This window comes from Macaca fascicularis, chromosome 4, assembly GCF_037993035.2.
Source record: "Macaca fascicularis isolate 582-1 chromosome 4, T2T-MFA8v1.1".
Taxonomy (NCBI): domain Eukaryota; kingdom Metazoa; phylum Chordata; class Mammalia; order Primates; family Cercopithecidae; genus Macaca; species Macaca fascicularis.
In genome coordinates this window covers 36823868-36842501 of record NC_088378.1, presented here as the reverse complement: position 1 = coordinate 36842501, position 18634 = coordinate 36823868, and the positions used below count along the sequence as shown (strand labels likewise).

The window sequence follows — 18634 nt, the reverse complement described above, 5'->3', positions numbered from 1 at the left end:
CAATCTGAGAATCCAGCAGAAACCATAACCCAAATAAATTCCATTTCAATATAAAAGTGTGTTATTACAAAATGAAATGTTTAGTAGAAAATATAGGTAAAACCAATTTAATCTCTTCTTTAAAAAGGACATTCTTAAACAAATTTTAAGAACAATCTTCAATAAACTGAACAGTCATGCAAAAGATGCAATGATGAAACCTAACTGAATTTTGGATAAAGTAATAGAAGAACATAAAATAATGAAAGACTTATTTTAGGAGCAATAGGAAAAATTCAAATAAGGACTGGATATTAGATATCATGTAATTTTTGGTCAGGCACCGTGGCTCACGCCTGTAATCCCAGTACTTTGGGAAGCCAAGGCGGGTAGATTATCTGAGGTCAGAAGTTCAAGACCAGCTTGGCCAACATGGTGAAACCCCATTTCTACTAAAAATACAAAAATTAGCTGGGCATGGTGGCAGGCACCTTTAATCCCAGCTACTCGGGAGGCTGAGGCGGGAGAATCACTTGAACCTGAGAGGTGGAGGTTGCAGTGAGATGAGATCGTATCATTGCACTCCAGCCTGGGCAACAAGAGTGAAACTCCATCTCAAAAAAAATTAATTAATTAATTTTTTAAAAAGACATTATGTAATTTTTGTTAATTGTCATAGGTGTTTTAATGGTATTGTAGTACATAGGAGAATGTCTATATTCTTAAGAGATTTACAACGAAGAAGATAGCAGCCCAGTGTCATGATGTTTGAAGCTTACTTTCAAATAGTTCAACAATAATAAATATCTCTCATTTACTTATATATACGCAAACATATATATGCATATATGTTTATGTATGTATCATATATTGAGGTCAGAGAAAGGAGAGAAAATGTGACAAAATTTTATCAGCCAGTGAAATCTAAGTAAAGAGTATACAGGGCTCATTGGATTATTCTTTTAATTTTTCTGAGTCTGGAAGTTTTAAAACAAAAAGTTGAAAGGAAAAATAAAGTTGAAAATCAAAAGAACATTAGATTTAATGAGTTTAAAGTGTAAGGCATCTATACGTCAAAAAAAGGATACTTCTAAGTTACATGGCAAATGGTTATATTTTTAACAAACAAAAGGTTCATAAAAGTTATTACGGAAAACATTAAAAAACCACAAAAGGAAAATGATGCAAACAGATGCTCCCCAGAAAAACTTCAAGTGACTAACAATATATGAGAAAATCATCGCCAAGAAAATAATGTCAATTTCACTAGTCATCAACAAGAAAATGGAAGATTATTTTCCCCTATAAAAGTTAGCAGTTTTAGGCCGGGCGCGGTGGCTCACGCCTGTAATCCCAGCACTTTGGGAGGCCGAGGCGGGCGGATCACAAGGTCAGGAGATCGAGACCACGGTGAAACCCCGTCTCTACTAAAAATACAAAAAATTAGCCGGGCGCGGTGGCGGGCGCCTGTAGTCCCAGCTACTCGGGAGGCTGAGCCAGGAGAATGGCGTGAACCCAGGAGGCGGAGCTTGCAGTGAGCCGAGATCACGCCACTGCACTCCAGCCTGGGCGACAGAGCGAGACTCCGTCTCAAAAAACAAAACAAAACAAAACAAAACAAAACAAAACAAAAAAAGTTAGCAGTTTTGTTTGTTCATTTGTTTTCTTTCGTTTTTAATGGTTATACTTAATACTACAAAGGGTGCCAGAAGAGACATCTTTTCAGTGTTGAAGGGCTTGCAAAATGGTACAAGAATTCTGGAAAGAAAATTTGAAATGGTTTCAGAAACATGAAGAGTGTACAAACTTTCATCAAGTAATTATTTTCTGGAAATTTATTCTGCAGGAGGAACCAAAACTTGGACAAAGATTGTACACCAAAAATATACATCGTCACATAATGCAGTCACAATAAAGTAAAATAAGAAACAATTTCAATGTCCACTGTTAGGATATAGGTAAGCAAAACTTTTACTACATGGCACATCTACGAATAAAACACTATGACATTGCTAATAATGTATATAAAAAGTTTAATGACATAAGAAACTTCATATAATAAAATCTTGATTTTCTGTTCTTGTGATAGTTTGCTAAGAATGATGGTTTCCAGCTGCATCCATGTCCCTACAAAGGACACAAACTCATCCTTTTTTATGGCTGCATAGTATTCCATGGTGTAGAGGGATTGCATTGGGAGTTATACTTGATGTAAATGACGAGTTGATGGGTGCTGACGAGTTGATGGCTGCAGCACACCAACATGGCACAAGTATACATATGTAACAAACCTGCACGTTATGCACATGTACCCTAGAACTCAAAGTATAATAATAAAAATAAATAAATAAATAAATAAAAATAAAACTCGAAAGAAAAAAAAAAAAGAAAAAAAAATCTTGAGTGAGAAAAACAGGGTAACAAGCCATATATGCACTATTCGTCCATTATGAAAAAAAGTTTATTTAAAAATCATGAAAAAAATGCTGAAAAAAATACCATGACGAAATATGAACAATGGTTGCCTGTAGGTAGTGTGATTATCTATGTTTTGTTTCCATTTTTATACTATTCTATGTTCCCCAAATTTCTTGTTGTGAGCAATACATGCTGCTTAGTGAGACACAAATAAAGTTCATTTAGAAATGCTTGCAAAGACATTAATAAAGAGAAAGAAGAGAGCCTTCAGGTTACCTTGAGGTAACCAGAAACACACTGGAGCCCATCCAACGCTGACTTGGCAATATAAATACATATGTAACATAAATATTACATAATATTTAATATGTTTATATTTAATAATATATAAAATGTATTATGTAAACAGAAATAAAAGCAAACCATATACCTCAGAGACCAAACATAACTTTTTGAAGACTTTCCAAACAAGCTCTGTTTTTCTGTTTTAATAAGGGTCAAAATATTCTCCAGAGTTTTTTGTTTGCCTATTTGTCCTGTTTTGTTTTGTTTTTATTTTCAGATAAAAGAGTTGAACATTAAGTAAGTGGGAAACTCTGACGTGGGGAAAAAGAAAGTTGTAGGGCTCTACCCAAATGAAACACTCTGAACACACACTTCTGCCCTGTACTACTCCATATTTGTAGTTAGACACCTCTTTGAGCAAAATTAACTTTTTTGAATCATAGAAACTCACTTATCTTAGCAATATAAATCTGTTCCGCATTAGAAAATCAAGATATAGGGAAAGACATACATATGACTGGTTTAAATTTTTCACATATTTATTTTTAATCTCCAATTAAATTTGAAGACTTGGACTGGAAAAGTCAATCACTTTGCTTGCCCATGATTTCCCGGTACTTCCTAACACTCTTTTAAGATCTACTCATACCTCCTTTGTCAGAGAGAATGTTCCCACAGGACTCACCGAATGCACAGAAAGACATATGACCCAAAACCCAGGCATGGCTGATTGTACCCAAAGGACACCTACTTAAGTGCAGTCTCTGTGATTTTCTCTTCGGAGAATTTCCAGTTAAAATACAGATAGGCCCAATTCATTTTCTGAGGGTAGTCTACCTGTCAAGTTACTGAATTAGTGGCTGGGATTACCACCTAAAGACATTTTTGTGTTAATAAGCCAACCAACAGAGCTGGGCTATGAAGAAAACCAAGAAAAGGAAGTAGAAACCCGTAGCTATGTAATGAACACAAATGATGCAGAGAAAGTGGGTGGATTAAGATGCTGTGGTTTCTGAGGGCTTTCTAGTTCTCTATTTCAGCACCTCACTCAGGCCTGCCTACATATCCTACCTTTGGTTTCATATGTCTAATGTCTTATGAAAACTTTCCCTTTATTTAAACAAGCTTTAGTTGTTATTTTGTTGCTTGCTACAAAAGCATCTGTCTTAGTCCATTCTGACTGCTGGAACAAAATATCAGAGATTAGGTAGCTTATAAACAAAAGAAATTTATTTATCACATTTCTGGAAGCTAGGAAATCCAAGATTAAGGCAAATTTGCTGTCTGTTGAGAGCCTATCAATGGGTTCATGGTTGGCATATTCCCACTGTTTCCTAACATGGTCGGAGACAGACAGCCCTCTTTATAAGGGCACAAACCCCATTCATGAGGGCTCTGCCTCCATGACCTAATCACCTTCCAAAGGCCTCACCTCCAAATACCATTAAATTGGTGATTAGGTTTTCAATGTATGAATTTTAAGAAGCCATAAACATTCACAACATTCAGACCATAGCAACATCCTTGGGTAAAATATATACTTCTCCTTTCTAAATTACATTGAAAGGTGGACAAGCTGTGTATTTTTTAATCCATCTTTAATAGATTAGGAACTGAGTCAAATAATTTAACATCACATGTCTAGTTACTGAATCCATGGGACATGAACTTAGATTTCCAATTTTAGTTCTTCCGCTGTTAACTTCTCTGTGTCCAAAGGGCAATGCCGTCCTAAAAGCCATTGAATACATCAGCAGAGGTCTGTTTTCAAGGTGGTGTAATTGGGAAATGCTACATCCGGGTCCTACTCTGGTAGCATTCTGCGAGGAGGCCATGGATGAACAGTTCAATTGAAAGCATCAGGACCACTTACTTATAGTTCTACCACCAAATTTGTAGAAAAACTCCAAAAAACTGTTTTGACATTAACTGTTAACCAAAATTTATTGCAGCTTCTATTTTAACTACAGCTATAGTGTCGGTGTTGAATTGTTCTTTTCATCAAGAGAAAAGCAAGTGAAAACGCCTTCTAGTTCCAGTGTTAAAAATGTTCTGTAAGCTCAATCAAACACCTTCAAATCTATCTAAAGAGGAATAAACAGCTAAAGTCAGCCAGAATCTACTCTATGCTCTTGAATATAGTATAACTAAAGAAATACAGTTAATTTACTAATACCTATTATAATAGCTACCTTTGTTTTTGAGACAGAGTCTTGTTTGTTACCCAGGTTGGAGTGCGGTGGCTCATGGCAGCCTCAACCTCCCTGGCTCATTAAATTCCATGTGGCTCACTGTCTCAATTCTTTCAGGAATTTGCTCAAATTTTACCTTTTCAATGGGACCCTTCTTGATCTGCCTATTAAATTCAGGCATTTGAGACCATCCTGGGTAACATAAGGAGAGCCCATCTCTATAAAAAATGTAACGGTTAGCCAGGTGTGGTGGTGAGTGCCTGTAGTTCCAGCTACTTGGGAGGCTGACGTGTTAATCTTGGATTTCCTAGCTTCCAGAAATGTGACCTGCCTATTTAAAATAAGTCTTGGCCCCTTATGTACCTAGTCCTATACCATACTTCATTTTTCTTTTCTGCCTGAATTTAAGCAATCCTCCTGCCTCGGCCTCTCAAAATGCTAGGACTACAGGCAAGAGACACTGTGCCTGTACTACCATTTTTTAAGTGCCTACATTGTGCCAGGCACTTGTCTGGGTTCTTTGCACACATTATTTTTTCATTCATTCAACAAATATTTTATTGATCATACAGTGTGCCACTCACTGTTCACACGTGACAATCCCTGAGAATATGACAATGAACAAAACGAAGTACATGCTCTCAACAAGTTTCTCAGACTTCATTTAATTGTTACAGTCAACTCACTGTTGTTACCACTTTTTTAAAGGAGGAAAATATCCCCCCAAAAGTTAAGTAATTTATGCAAGGTCACCCAATTGATGAGGAGTAACCTAGACTTCAGACTTAAAATTTCAGTTCTTTCCATTTGACCACAGTGCCTCTCATTAAATCATTGAGTATGGAAAGTGAGACATATTTATAGCCAGGAGAACATGGTTATGAAGCTGATAATCACTGATAATCCATGCCAGGACCTTCTCATATATATTAGTTTCTTGATGCATTTACTACAAATGTAGATTACTTTCCATAAAGTAATACTCCCATTGAAACCAATATTTCCTAAAACACTTAAACAACACTTGAAATATATCATTGGATCATCACTGGATCAGAATCTAAAATACTCCAAAGTCAATACAAACAACTTTCCAGATGTTCAATATAAGGTGAATGCAAGCAATTTCATTAAATCAAATTAGGCTAATTTTGTTTTTATTTTAATTCATTCATATATATGGAGTGCCTATTATGGGCCAGAACCAGTTCTAAGTGCTTGAATACTAGAATGAAAAAACAAACTTCTACTCCAATGGAGTTCATATTATTTTTTTAAAAAGAAAAGAAAAGAAAACTTGTTGTCATAAGGTAGCAAGTACAGAAAAGAAAAATAAAGTATGGTATAGGACTAGGGGCATAAGGGGCCAGGACTTATTTTAAATAGGCAGATCAAGAAGGGTCCCATTGAAAAGGTAAAATTTCAGCAAACTCCTGAAAGAATTGAGACAGTGAGCCACATGGATGCCCAAGCAAAGACTCATCAACTTCAGTTTTCCTAAGGTGAGCATATCACGGTTATTGGGAACATCAGGATCGGAGAAGCAGCGGGCACCGGGTTATGTAGGATCTTGTAGGCCATCATAAGGAGTTTGGCTTTTACTCTGAGTTACATAGGAGGTTATTGGAGAGTTTCAAACAAAGAAATTTTATTACATATAATTTAATACATATAATACATATAATTTATTACATATAATATAATATTATACAGCAATTGCTTAAAAGAATCCCTGGCTATTGTGTAAAATAGACCATAGGAAGGCACAGGGTGGAAACAAGGAGATGAGTTGGGAGGCTTGTAGTAACCAAGGTGGGAGATGATAGCATCTTCCATCAAGAGTAGAAGGGGCCATATTCCTGGAGACATTTTCATTGTAGAGCCAGTAGGGTTTTCTAACAGATTGGATGTGGGGTTTCAAAGAAAGAAATCAAAGGTAACAACACGATTTTTTGCCCCAAGCAGTGGTGATGATAGAGTTGCCTTTTACCATAGGAGGAGGAGCACGTTTGAAAGGGTAGTTGTCTGGGCCGTGTTATGTGTAGTTTGCAACATGAAGAAAGTCTTTCCCAGAAGTGACTGCCTGTGTCAAGAGCTACTGATAGGCTGAGTGACAGGAAGGCTGAGAGACTAATGGATTTAGCAATATGGAGGTCACTGGTGACTTTGACAGAAGCTGTTGTGATGGAATGAAATGATAGGAATGAAAGACTGTTTAGTATGGATGAAGAAGCAATGGGGAAAGAGAAATTGAAGGCAGCAGGTAAAGTCACCTTTTTTGAGAAAATCGGCAAAAACTGAAAGAGAAAAAAATATTAAATAACAAGTTAAAATTGAATAGCATTTTTATTTGCTGACAGAAATGGCCCATTAGAAAGCAAAGAATTGGGCCAGGCACAATGGCTCATGCCTGTAATCCCAGCTCTTTGGGAGGCCAATGCTAGAGGATGGCTGGAGACCAGGAGTTTGAGATGAGCCTGGGCAATACAGCAAAATCCCGTTGCCATAAAAAAAAATTAATCATTAGCTGGGTGTGTTGGCACACATCCGTCATCCCAGCTATTTGGCAAGCTGATGCAGGAAGATTGCTTGAGCCTGGGAGTTTGAGGCTGCAGTGAGCTATGATGGTATCACTGCACTCCAGCCTGGGCAACAGAGTGAGACCCTGTCTCTAAAGAAAAAGAAAAGAAAAGAAAGTAAGCAAAGAATTGATGGGATCTATTTTTGCAGAAGGAGAGTGGATGAGATCGATCTTATCCACTTCTGGTGAGGAGGCTGATATTAGAAGTGTGGGTAGTTCATTCACATCATAGTATACATGATTTGTGATTGCAGTAGCTCAGTATATTACATAATTTTTATTATTATCCTTATACTACTGATACAGAAATCAATTTCTTTGCAATTTGCTAAAAAGACTGTACCTATTTTCTCACATAAATTTAATGAATCAAAAATGAGTAATCGTATTTTTATCACTATTTATCTAAATTTATTCCATGATAAATATTTCAATGTTTACATCGTGTAGCAGTGTGTGCATAAATATTGAGAGGCAAGTTGTAAATGTAAAGAGGACACAGTCTTCCCTGGGAACCTGTGCCCTAGTTCTCTGCTGCATGGTGTACTATTAATTATTCAGCATTCAAGAAAGTCTTCCAGGGAGGCCGTGTCTGGCTCTCACTCTCGCCGCCATTGCAGTATGCTGAGCTCCATAGAGACAGCACCGGGGCAAGTGAAAGCTGGACTGGCACAGGGCAACTCTGTGTCTTTCTGAGGAAAAATAATGAAACATGGGCAGAAGAGATCTTAAGAAGCTGAGAGGCAAAATGTCTTCACAGCATTCTTGTGCAAACTTGTCAGGAGCAGCACAAGAAGCACAACGAAGATGCTTCGGTCAATTTCTCAGAATTATCTAAGATATGCTCAGAGAGGTGGAAGACCACGTCTGCTAAAGAGAAAGAAAAATGTGAAGATATGGCAGAGGCGGACAAGGCCTGTTATGAAAGAGAAATGACAACCTGTATCCCTCCTAAAGGGGAGACCAAAAAGAACTTCAAGGATCCCAATGCACCCAAGAGGCCTCCTTTGGCCTTTTCCTTGTTGTGTTCTGAGTATCACTAAAAAATCAAAGGAGAACATCCATCCTGTCCTATGCATTGGTGGTGTTGTGAAGATGCTGGGAAAGCTGTGGAATGACACAGCTGCAGATGACAAGCATCCTTAGGAAAAGAAGGCTGTGAACCTGAAGGAAAAATATGAAAAGGATATTGCTGCACACCAAGCTAAAGGAAAACCTGATGCAGTGAAAGAGGGAGTTGCCAAGGCTGAGAAAGGCAAGAAAAAGAAAGAGGAGGAAGATGAAGAGGATGAGGAAGAGGAAGATTAAGAGGATGAAGATGAAGAAGAAGATGATGATGATGATGAATAAGTTGGTTCTATCACAGTTTTTTTCTTGTCTATAAAACATTCAGCCAGGCGCAGTGGCTCACACCTATAATCCCAGCACTTTGGGAGGCCAAGGCGGGCAGATCACGAGGTCAGGAGATAGAGACCATCCCAGCTAACACAGTGAAAACCCATCTCTACTAAAAATACAAAAAAATTAGCCGGGCGTGGTGGCAGACACCTGTAGTCACAGGTACTCGGGAGGCTGAGGCAGGAGAATGGTGTGAACCCAGGAGGCGGAGCTTGCAGTGAGCGGAGATTGTGCCACTGCACTCCAGCCTGGGCAACAGAGCAAGACTCCATCTTAAAAAATAATAATAATAAATTTTTTTTAAATAATAAAACATTTAACCCTCCTATACACAACTCATTTCTTTTAAAGAAAAAAACCGAAATGTAAGGCTATGTAAGATGAGTTTTTAAATTATACAGTGTCTTTTTTTGTATAATTAACACACTAACCCACTGTGTCTTTAAATAGCCCCTCCTGGTGGTATTCTCAATAGCCCCTAACCTTGCCTGGTACAGTATGGAGGTTGTAAATTGGCATGAAATTTAAAGCAGGTTCTTGTTGGTGCAGAGCACAAATTAGTTATATGTGGGGATGGTAGTTTTTTACATTTTCAGTTGTCTCTGATGCAGCTTATGCAAAATAATTGTTCTGTTAACTGAATACCACTTTAATTGCAAAAAAAAGTCGCAGCTCTTTTGTTGTCATTCTGAATACTTACAAGTTCTACATAATTTTTTTTATTAAAACGAAACAAAGAGACCCTTCCACTTTGCCTTCTGTCTGATTCATCTCCTACCTCACTGACCATTCCTCCTCCTGTCTCCAGTCCATTACTCCTTTCCATGATCCCATCCTTAGCTCCCTGTATCTTCTCCTTTTCAATTTATCTCCTTAGAAAATTTACGTGGTTGTACAGTTCAAGTACCTCTTCCATATGTTTCTTCTCCATTTTACTTCTTGACCCTCTTAGGTGACAGATAGTCGAGATTTAAAGATTCTGGAATTATCTCAAAGCAACATATCTAAAACCAAACAAATCATCTCTTGGTCTTGCCATTTGTGACACGGTTCTGCTGGTTCACTGGGCTTGCATCTTCTAGTTAGGGTAGGTTTCTCCCATTCTTCTATTTCCTCAAATGCAAACAGACAGAATGGAATGCTCTGATTCTTTTTAATACAATTGCTTTACCTCTCTTATCCTGCCCTCTTTATTGCCACAGCTACTGATCTAGGATACCACTTCTCACCTCACATGGCATCGATTGAGCTGACTTCTAAATGAGTTCCTGCTTTCAATCTCTCCCAGACCCAAGCCATTCTTGCACAACCAAATGCCTGGATAATATAACTAAAACATATTCCATCACGTGATTTCTCTATTTAGCAAGACTTAAAGCAAAGTGCAAACCTTTAGCAGGACATTCAAATCCCACCACCATGTGGGAGTTCACCAGTTGATCCTTACTTGTTCCATTGTATTTATCTTTCTCCATTCTACTCTATGGGCAGTTTACTAAAGCTAAGCTCTTCACTTTCCTTAATAAACATAATGTGTTCTTTCCTATTCCTGTTTTCCTTTAGCATCTCCCTCCCTTGGAACTATCCATATCTAGCATCTTCTTCATGACCAAAGTTCACACACAAACCCCATAAGCTTGTCCTATAATTACCTGTCTCACACCCTGACTCCCCTCAGCAGGTTAACAGCTTAAACTTGGGGAACCAAGCCTTGAGCAACCAAACAAATTTAAGACACAAGGATTTGTCAATGACAGAAGTTACAACAGAGGCAAAGCTATGGGAAAAAACCTGAGGTTTTGGATCTGCATTCATACTCTCTCTAGATTTCAAACAGACATGCAAACAAGCTTCAGAATTATTAATACTTTAAAAGATGTTGTATATATTAATTATAGCCAATAAGAGTTATCTAGTTTGATATTTCACACCTTACAGAAAATAAACTCGATAATTACAAAGGGCACAGATTATTTTGTTTTTAGTTTTGTTAATAAGAATCTTCCAATTTTTTTTTTAAAAATACTCATTTTGAAAGCACAAGAGTTCTATTTAGCACTTTGTAAATATAGATAATAATCTCATTTTTTAATTGGAAAACAAATCTTATAGCTTTATAAAGCAAAGACTTCAGGATCATATTCTCTAGTTTTCAAGGGTGTATATTTATCAATTAATAATGAATCTATTCACTCAGCACCTTATCCTTGTGTACAACATTATGAAATTGATGGTAAAGTTCAATTTGTCATGCTATATTTTTACAACCGCAGGCCTGTGTTAACTATTCTCTGCAAAACAGAAAATGTTGTTCTAAAATTTATTGAACAATTAATATGAAGAAATAAGTACTCCCTTGAGTATTCCCTTTGTACAAAGAAGTTTAAACAAATTGCCTAGCTCATATAGATTGTAAATTCTGGTATTCAAATCAAGTCTGTGTGTGGTTCTAGAAGCCATGGTACAAACCATTACCTCCCATTGTTATCTGCAACATGGTACTCCTTACTCATTCTGGCTAATTAAGATATAATTTTGACATACTTACCTCCTAGAAGAAATTTATCCACAAGAGGATTACAGTTAAAAAGCTATTCTTTCCTCATAGTAAATGTCATCTATACAAACATGTGGCTTACATAAAATACACTATAGACTACAAAAAAGTTAATACATGTAGTATTTCCACATGTACACTGATTGAGGCCCTGAGATATAGATTGGGATAGTTTGATTCAATTGGGGAAAACTTTTAGTAAAAATTTATCTTTAAATCTTGAAAATTAGATGCAACATACTTGGAAGGAAGAGATGGGCTAATTAAGGACTGGGGACAGGTTGGCAGATGTGAATAACAGTGTGAAGTGAAAAAGAGAGAATTGAATACAAAGCATAGCACGGGGGTTTCGCTGACCAATGCAATGACAGATTTGAGTGAAAGAGTATGAACAGCACAGCCACATGACCATAGAGACACATCGAGTAGGGTCATGAGTCTTGCATTTACTCAGGGGACAATTTTGAAGATGGTTTTTGAGAAATAAATTTCCCATACATATTCAACCAATTTGTAGTTATATAAGGTGTTATGGTCTAGAATTTTGGCTATTTAAACTATTGCCTAGCAGGAAATAGGGATGTCAGCATCACGTGGCAAAGTATAAGAAATGCAGAATCTGTGGCCAACACCATTGACGTACTGAATGGGAGTCGGCATTTTAACAAGATTTCAGGTTAGTTTTGAGAAGCACTGTGGCTGTGTTCCAATCTGATTTGGTTATTTCCTTATCATGTAAATTTAGACCAATCCTTTCATCTCTAAGCCTAAATTGCATATCTCCAAAGTTGGGAGAAAACTCTGCCATGCTGATTCAGGGGATTTGTAGAAGGATCAAATGAAACAAACCATGTGAAAGCACTTTGAAAGCTATAAAGCATCATTAGACATCTCCCCTGAAATGGCCATCTGCATCCAGGAGAAATTCAGCTGTCTCCACTGTCCCTGTACACAAAGGAACGCTCAGGGAAGCATCTCACTTAGTAAAACAAATATCTAGGTTTATTACAGAGTCTGGGAGCTGGATTATCCCAGGAGATTCACAGGGTGATGCCTGACCCAGCTGCTCTCCAAACTAAACCCATCACAGGAGCACACCTGTCCCCACTCTGCGATGTTCCTGTTGACTCCCTCACACTCTATCACTGGAGGATGGCAGGGAAGCTGAGGAAATAGGACGAACTGGGAACTGGGATTCCATGAGGGCTAACATGTCAAGTAAAAGGTTACAGGCTCTAGATGCTCTCCAACAGTGACAGCAAAGTGTCCCATAGCAGATTTCTCAACCCCAGTGATAACTGTCACCTTGGAACTTTCTAGCCCAGGAAACTACCCTATAAATAAAGTTTCCAAGTTATTAAAAGTTAACATATCACTTTCGCAAAATTTGTGTTTTACAGGATCCTGCCCCTAAAGATGTTTAAGGAAAAGGGTTCTGAGGTCAGGTGAGTTCAACAGAATCCTATTTAACTTTGCCTAATCACGAGTTTTCCAAACATTTATTTGACTGCGGAACATTCTCCTGTAGTCTTGTTTATTAATAGACTGCAGTTTAAGCAGCAGTCCCACTAAGAATACATTTTGGAAATCACTGTCTTTTATGGTTACGAGATCTAATGTAATCTCAGTAAACACAGCAGAGCATAGCATAGCATGTGTTTGTGGAAGCCTACTGTTCTGGGCCTGAAACTTCTTGTCCACAGAAACTGTTTTTTACTGTTCAACACTTAGTGCAGTGCAAGGCACTTAGCCATCTCTCAGTAAATGTTTGTTACATTTTTAAATATCAAATAGAATTTATTTATTTTTTCCGTGAGAAAAGACTTCTTTACACCAACAGGACAAAGAGAGTCCTTAAAGGGGTTTTGTGTGGTGGATATACATATATATATGTGTATATATATGCACACACACACATTTATATGTGTGTATATATATTCCTTTATTGTTTTTTTTTCTTTTTTCCTTTTTATTTTTGATACACGGTCTCACTCTGTCACCCAGGCTGGCGGCAGAGCAGTGGTTCTATCTTGGCTCACTGTAGCCTTGGCCTCCCTAGGCTCAAGTGATCCTCCTACCTCAAGCTCTCGAATAGCTGGACTACATGCACATGTCACCACACCTGGCTAATTTTTTTGTATTATTGTAAATATGGCGTCTCATCACGTTGCCCAGGCTGGCCTCGAACTCCTGGGCTCAAGCAATCCTCCCATCTCAGCCTTCCAAAATGGATCTATATATTCAAATAACTTATTTGAGCTGATTATCTGCTACCACAAGTAATAAATAGGGAAAGGCAACCCTAAAAAATTATGCATAATAATACTGTCAACTTGGTCTTCTCCTGTATCACAGTTTCTAAACATTTGGAAAATATCATGTTTCAGTATGTCTAAAGAACCAGAAATTACCTTTTTTATTTTTTTAAAGACAAGAGCCAGTGTTGTTCTCTATAAAACAGTGTAGGAGTTGAATTTTGAACAGAACAGTCTACAGGGACTTGGACTCAGTATTCAAAGTTTATAGTCCTTAGTTATCAAACTGCTGGTAAAGTAGAAAAATACATCCAGGGGGGCTCGATTGTTCTAAATCATGGCTGTTTGGCACCATGTCCTTGGCCCCTACACTATGTCCTGAGAGGCATTTCGAATCTGCAAAGCTACCAGAAAACAGGAAGTGGGGGTGAGTGGGGAGGAGAAATGCGCCTTCTAAACTGAAAAAGGAAACATGGATGCTGACGTTAACAAAGTTTCTTCAAGGAGAGAGCCCTAGGTAAGCAAGCGTAACTTTGAAGTGACCCACAAACATCTCCCTTTAAAGAACGTTCTCCGTCTCACCCAGATTGTATTTCCCATAACGGGAAATAAAAGCCCTTTGGGTTCTGCTAGAGTGAATGATTTTCCACAGTCACAAGACCGAGTGTCTAAATATTCCTAGCAAGCTCATGTATTTATTGAATCCTGCTTTCAAGCTTTTTTCAAACCTTGATCGTAGAAGAATGAGAGAAATATAACCTGGAAGTAAAAGTCCAGGTTTTCTTGGGCTCAGGAAGGGATTTAACATAAATTGCTCTATTAGTAAAATGTCCTTTGTTACAGCCCCAAGGAAAAAAGAAGTCACCATGGACAAAGGGTTTTCTAAAATGCTGTTCCAAGAATCCTACTGGTGTCTCACTGAATCTCAAGGACTGCTATTCCATTGTAACGCCCCACTCCCGTTTGTTTAACTTTCTGCTATATTATTTTCAAATGTTCCCATGATGCTACGAATAAGTAAACAATATTATCTCAAGTCCCCAATTCAGATTTAGTCTTTTCTTATTACCTTTACATATGACATCAGACTTTATACACTGTATTTAGGAAAGCATTTATATAGAGATATATACATACACTTTTACATAAAATCTTTCAAACAATGGTGATGAGCACTAGCTTTGGATTTATAGATATAGCTATTATTACTGTATTATTCATTTAAGACAAATACCAACTAATGAGAAAAAAATCCAAAAGAGCCTCCATAACACAGGCATTAAGAGCATTCAGATCTGGGAAAGATAGTTAATCTCTTGAAACTCACAAAGTGGAGATAATATCAGAGCCGACAGCACAGAGAAGTGTAAGAATTACAAGAGGATGTATTTAAAATACTTGGCCTGCTGGGCATGGTGGCTCACGCCTATAATCCCAACACTTTGGGAGGCCGAGGAGGGTGGATCACTTGAGGTCAGGAGTTCGAAACCAGTCTGCCCAACATGTTGAAACCCCGCCTCTACTAAAAATACAAAAAATTAGCCAGGCATGATGGTGCGTGCCTGTAATTCCAGCTACTCTGGAGGCTGAGGTGGGAGGACTGCTTGAGTCCTGGAGGCAAAGGTTACAGTGAGCCAAGATCGTGCGACACTGCACTCCAGACTGGGTGACAGAGCGAGACTCCATCTCTACAATAAAATAAAATAAAATACTTAGCCTTATAAATGCTAGCTACTATTATCTATGTCGCTGTTGTTTTTAAACCTTTATTATTATTAAAGCCCTTAAAATTGAAATGATTTTTAGTGTACCTCTTAAGATTGCTATTCAATAGACATTTTACCAGTGCCAAATATGAGGAAGCAATGGAACAAAGCTAATGTCACAGCCTAAATTAGAAGTACGAACAAGGTTTTCTGAGTTCTCAGCCTATTCCTTTCTAATCTGTTCTTAGAACTTAGCCAACACTGAAAAGCCAGCACTTCTGAATGAAGGTAAAGGAATCTACCAAAAAGTAGGTTACACCAGTTTCCTAGGAACCAAACTTACGTGAGCCGTTCATATATGAATTGGATTCATCTAATTCATTCAGTTTGAATTTGAGTATTTACATTAAAATTTATGAAAAATACAAAAGCATTATATATATTGCAAACTTATATTCACCATATGTTGTTGTTAATGCTCAAGCAGGAGCAAAAGAAAAATAAAAAAAAGTACAAAGGAAAAATGTGTATATTTCCCCCATAAGTAATTTTTGCTTCATTCTGCTTTGTGCTTGAAAAATCATATGAAAATATCAACAATATTCCTATTTTAAAATCCTCTCATTTTGTTTTGTTGTTGTATAGCATTTATAGATTCTGGAGGCTGGGCGCAGTGGCTCACACCTATAATCCCAGCACTTTGGGAGGCTGAGGCCAGTGGATCACCTGAGGTCAGGCCAGGAGTTCAAGACCAGCCTGGCCAACATGGTGAAACCTCGTCTCTACTAAAAATACAAAAATATTATCCGGGTGTAGTGGTGGGCACCTGTGATTCCCAACTACTCGGGAGGCTGAGACAGAAGAATTGCTTGAATCCAGGAGTTAGAGGTTGCAGTGAGCGGAGATTGTGCCATAGCACTCCAGCCTGGGTGACAAGAGTGAAACTCCATCTCAAAAAAAACAAAAACAAAAACACAAATAACTTTCTGAGAGACTTTCACTTTCGTATTTTATATTTGATGGATTTTCCCCAAGATTTTAGACTAAATATCAAATCTTCCATATAGTACACAAACCTGGCACATAATAGGTTCTCAAGATACATATTTGTTAAATTAAAGAATAGCAATTTATTGTGAAAGTGCCTATGCCTACACACAATAGGCCCTTAATAATAAATGATTTTTGAATCTGAATGTTATTCTTTGTCTACCAAAATGACAACAGAAGGATGATAACATGGTTGACCATCGGTCAAGTGGAAAACCTTCTAGACTCCATCTACTTATCTGCTGTAATGGTAAGGTTCCTGAGTTCTGTAGGCAGCTCTTGAAGGGCAAATCAGATGAAGTGGGCCTAACAGTGTTTCTTTGGTGTGGGATGGTCCATAAAGACTTCCTTGAAACTTCACTTTGAAATACGCTGCCCCACCATCCTCATGATAACTTTGTATTGATCAGTCTTTGAGCCATAGGCTGAAGTACAGTATAAAGGGTGATATTTCTTATCCCCATTACATATGACTTAATATCTTTTGTCTAGAGACAAAAGTTATATCAGATATATTTAGAGAAAATGTATGCAATGAGAGTGATTAATGTATCATGACTTACAGATATCATGCCTAATACGTTTATTAGCTATCTTTACATATTTTTGAAAGTTCTAATGTTGGAATGAACAACAAATTGACCAAGAGCTAAACACTAATGTGAAAATTGAGGAGTGCTGGAGATAGCCAGAGGGCAGGGGATTGTGAAAGACTAAAGAAAAGATGGATGAGAAATATGAATACAAAGAAGTTATTAGAGAAGTGAGATCAAACCCAGAAGAGAGGATGGCAAAAGTCAGAGGAATACCTAACTAAGAAATCAGAGTATCAGAAGGCTTCAGTTACGCTGAACTGGAGAGTTAACCTTGTTCCCTACAAACTATGCCTGTCTATACTGGGCTGAAACTATCCTAAATTGGTAGGTATAGTGGGCCTTGATTACAGCAAAACTCTTAATAAAGTCTTTAAAGATAAATTTGTAAATGAAATAAATATCACAAAGCATAATCTTTTTCTAAGACTTATCCTATTGCCTTATCTATGTATAGCAGACACTTATATGGAAAGAATGAGGATTGTGATCTGGGGAATACCACATTAAATGAATTCATAGCTGACTGATAGCATATTTATTAATCACTGCTTTACTATCATCTCTATTGAGAGTTATTGGAAGACAGAGATCATGTAATATTATCTTTGCAACCCTGGTCTGAGCAAAGGGCCTAAATACCCAATAAATATCTGCCAATCAACTGAACCTGGAGGGAGATAACTACCAGCTTATCTCAGAACACAGATGTTCAACTTTTTCATCTGTGATTTGAATGAATACCTAACAGGTTTTAAGCAAATTAAATGTGTGGATAACACAAAAGCTTAAAGGATAAGGTGCTTTAAATACTTGATTGATCAAGAGGCCACTACTACTCATCTTAAATACAGCAGTTAACGGGAACTATAGCAGCAATAGTAATTGAGCATTTATATGAAGTCAGCAACATTAGTAACAACTAGATGCAAAGGTAAATTGAGGGAAAACCATGTTGCCTGCCCTCAAATGAGATTATTTCATTTTTTTCCTCTGAATGCCATTTAAATAAGTAATAAAAATTTAAAATGTAGTGTAAGTCCTTGGAAATACATAATATATGTAATTAACTCTGATTTAAATTTCAGATGAATTTGATCAAACATTGAGAAAAGGTTTGAAACGTTAATAAAAACAGGAGCATGAAACTTTAATTTTTTTTAAATTAAACTGCTCCTTTTTAGGAGCAGTTTCATGGAAGTGCCCAAAAATAATTTTGCAAAATGTAGTATTTTTTGAGTGGGCACCAGACAAAAGTGTTGAGTGACCATCTAATAAGAAAAACTGATTGTTCCCCAGTGTTGTTAGAAAAAAAATTATAGCATTAATAGGTTTTGAAACAGGCCCTTGCCTGGACTAAAATTTGGCCCAAATAGGATACAGGGTCCTTCTGGCACACTTTGAGCTTGGGATAGAGCCATAGAAACTGAGAGACACTACCTTACATTTGGAAGCAGTTCTACTTTCTTAGCGAGACGATCACAGGAAACTTCTGTACCTGGAGGGCAGTGGAGATAAAGATGTGGGAGCCTGGGTTTCTGACTGACCTTTCACCAAAGGGTACCCATTTCACAGTGGTAAAGATGATGGTCTTAGCTTCCCCTTTCTTTGATTTCAAAG

At 37.4% G+C, this 18634-nt stretch overlaps 1 pseudogene; it reads left to right on the top strand.

Annotated features, from left to right (window-relative positions):
* Positions 1–8167: 8167 nt before the first annotated feature.
* On the top strand, positions 8168–9009 carry LOC102137216 (high mobility group protein B1 pseudogene; annotated as a pseudogene).
* Positions 9010–18634: the final 9625 nt, after the last annotated feature.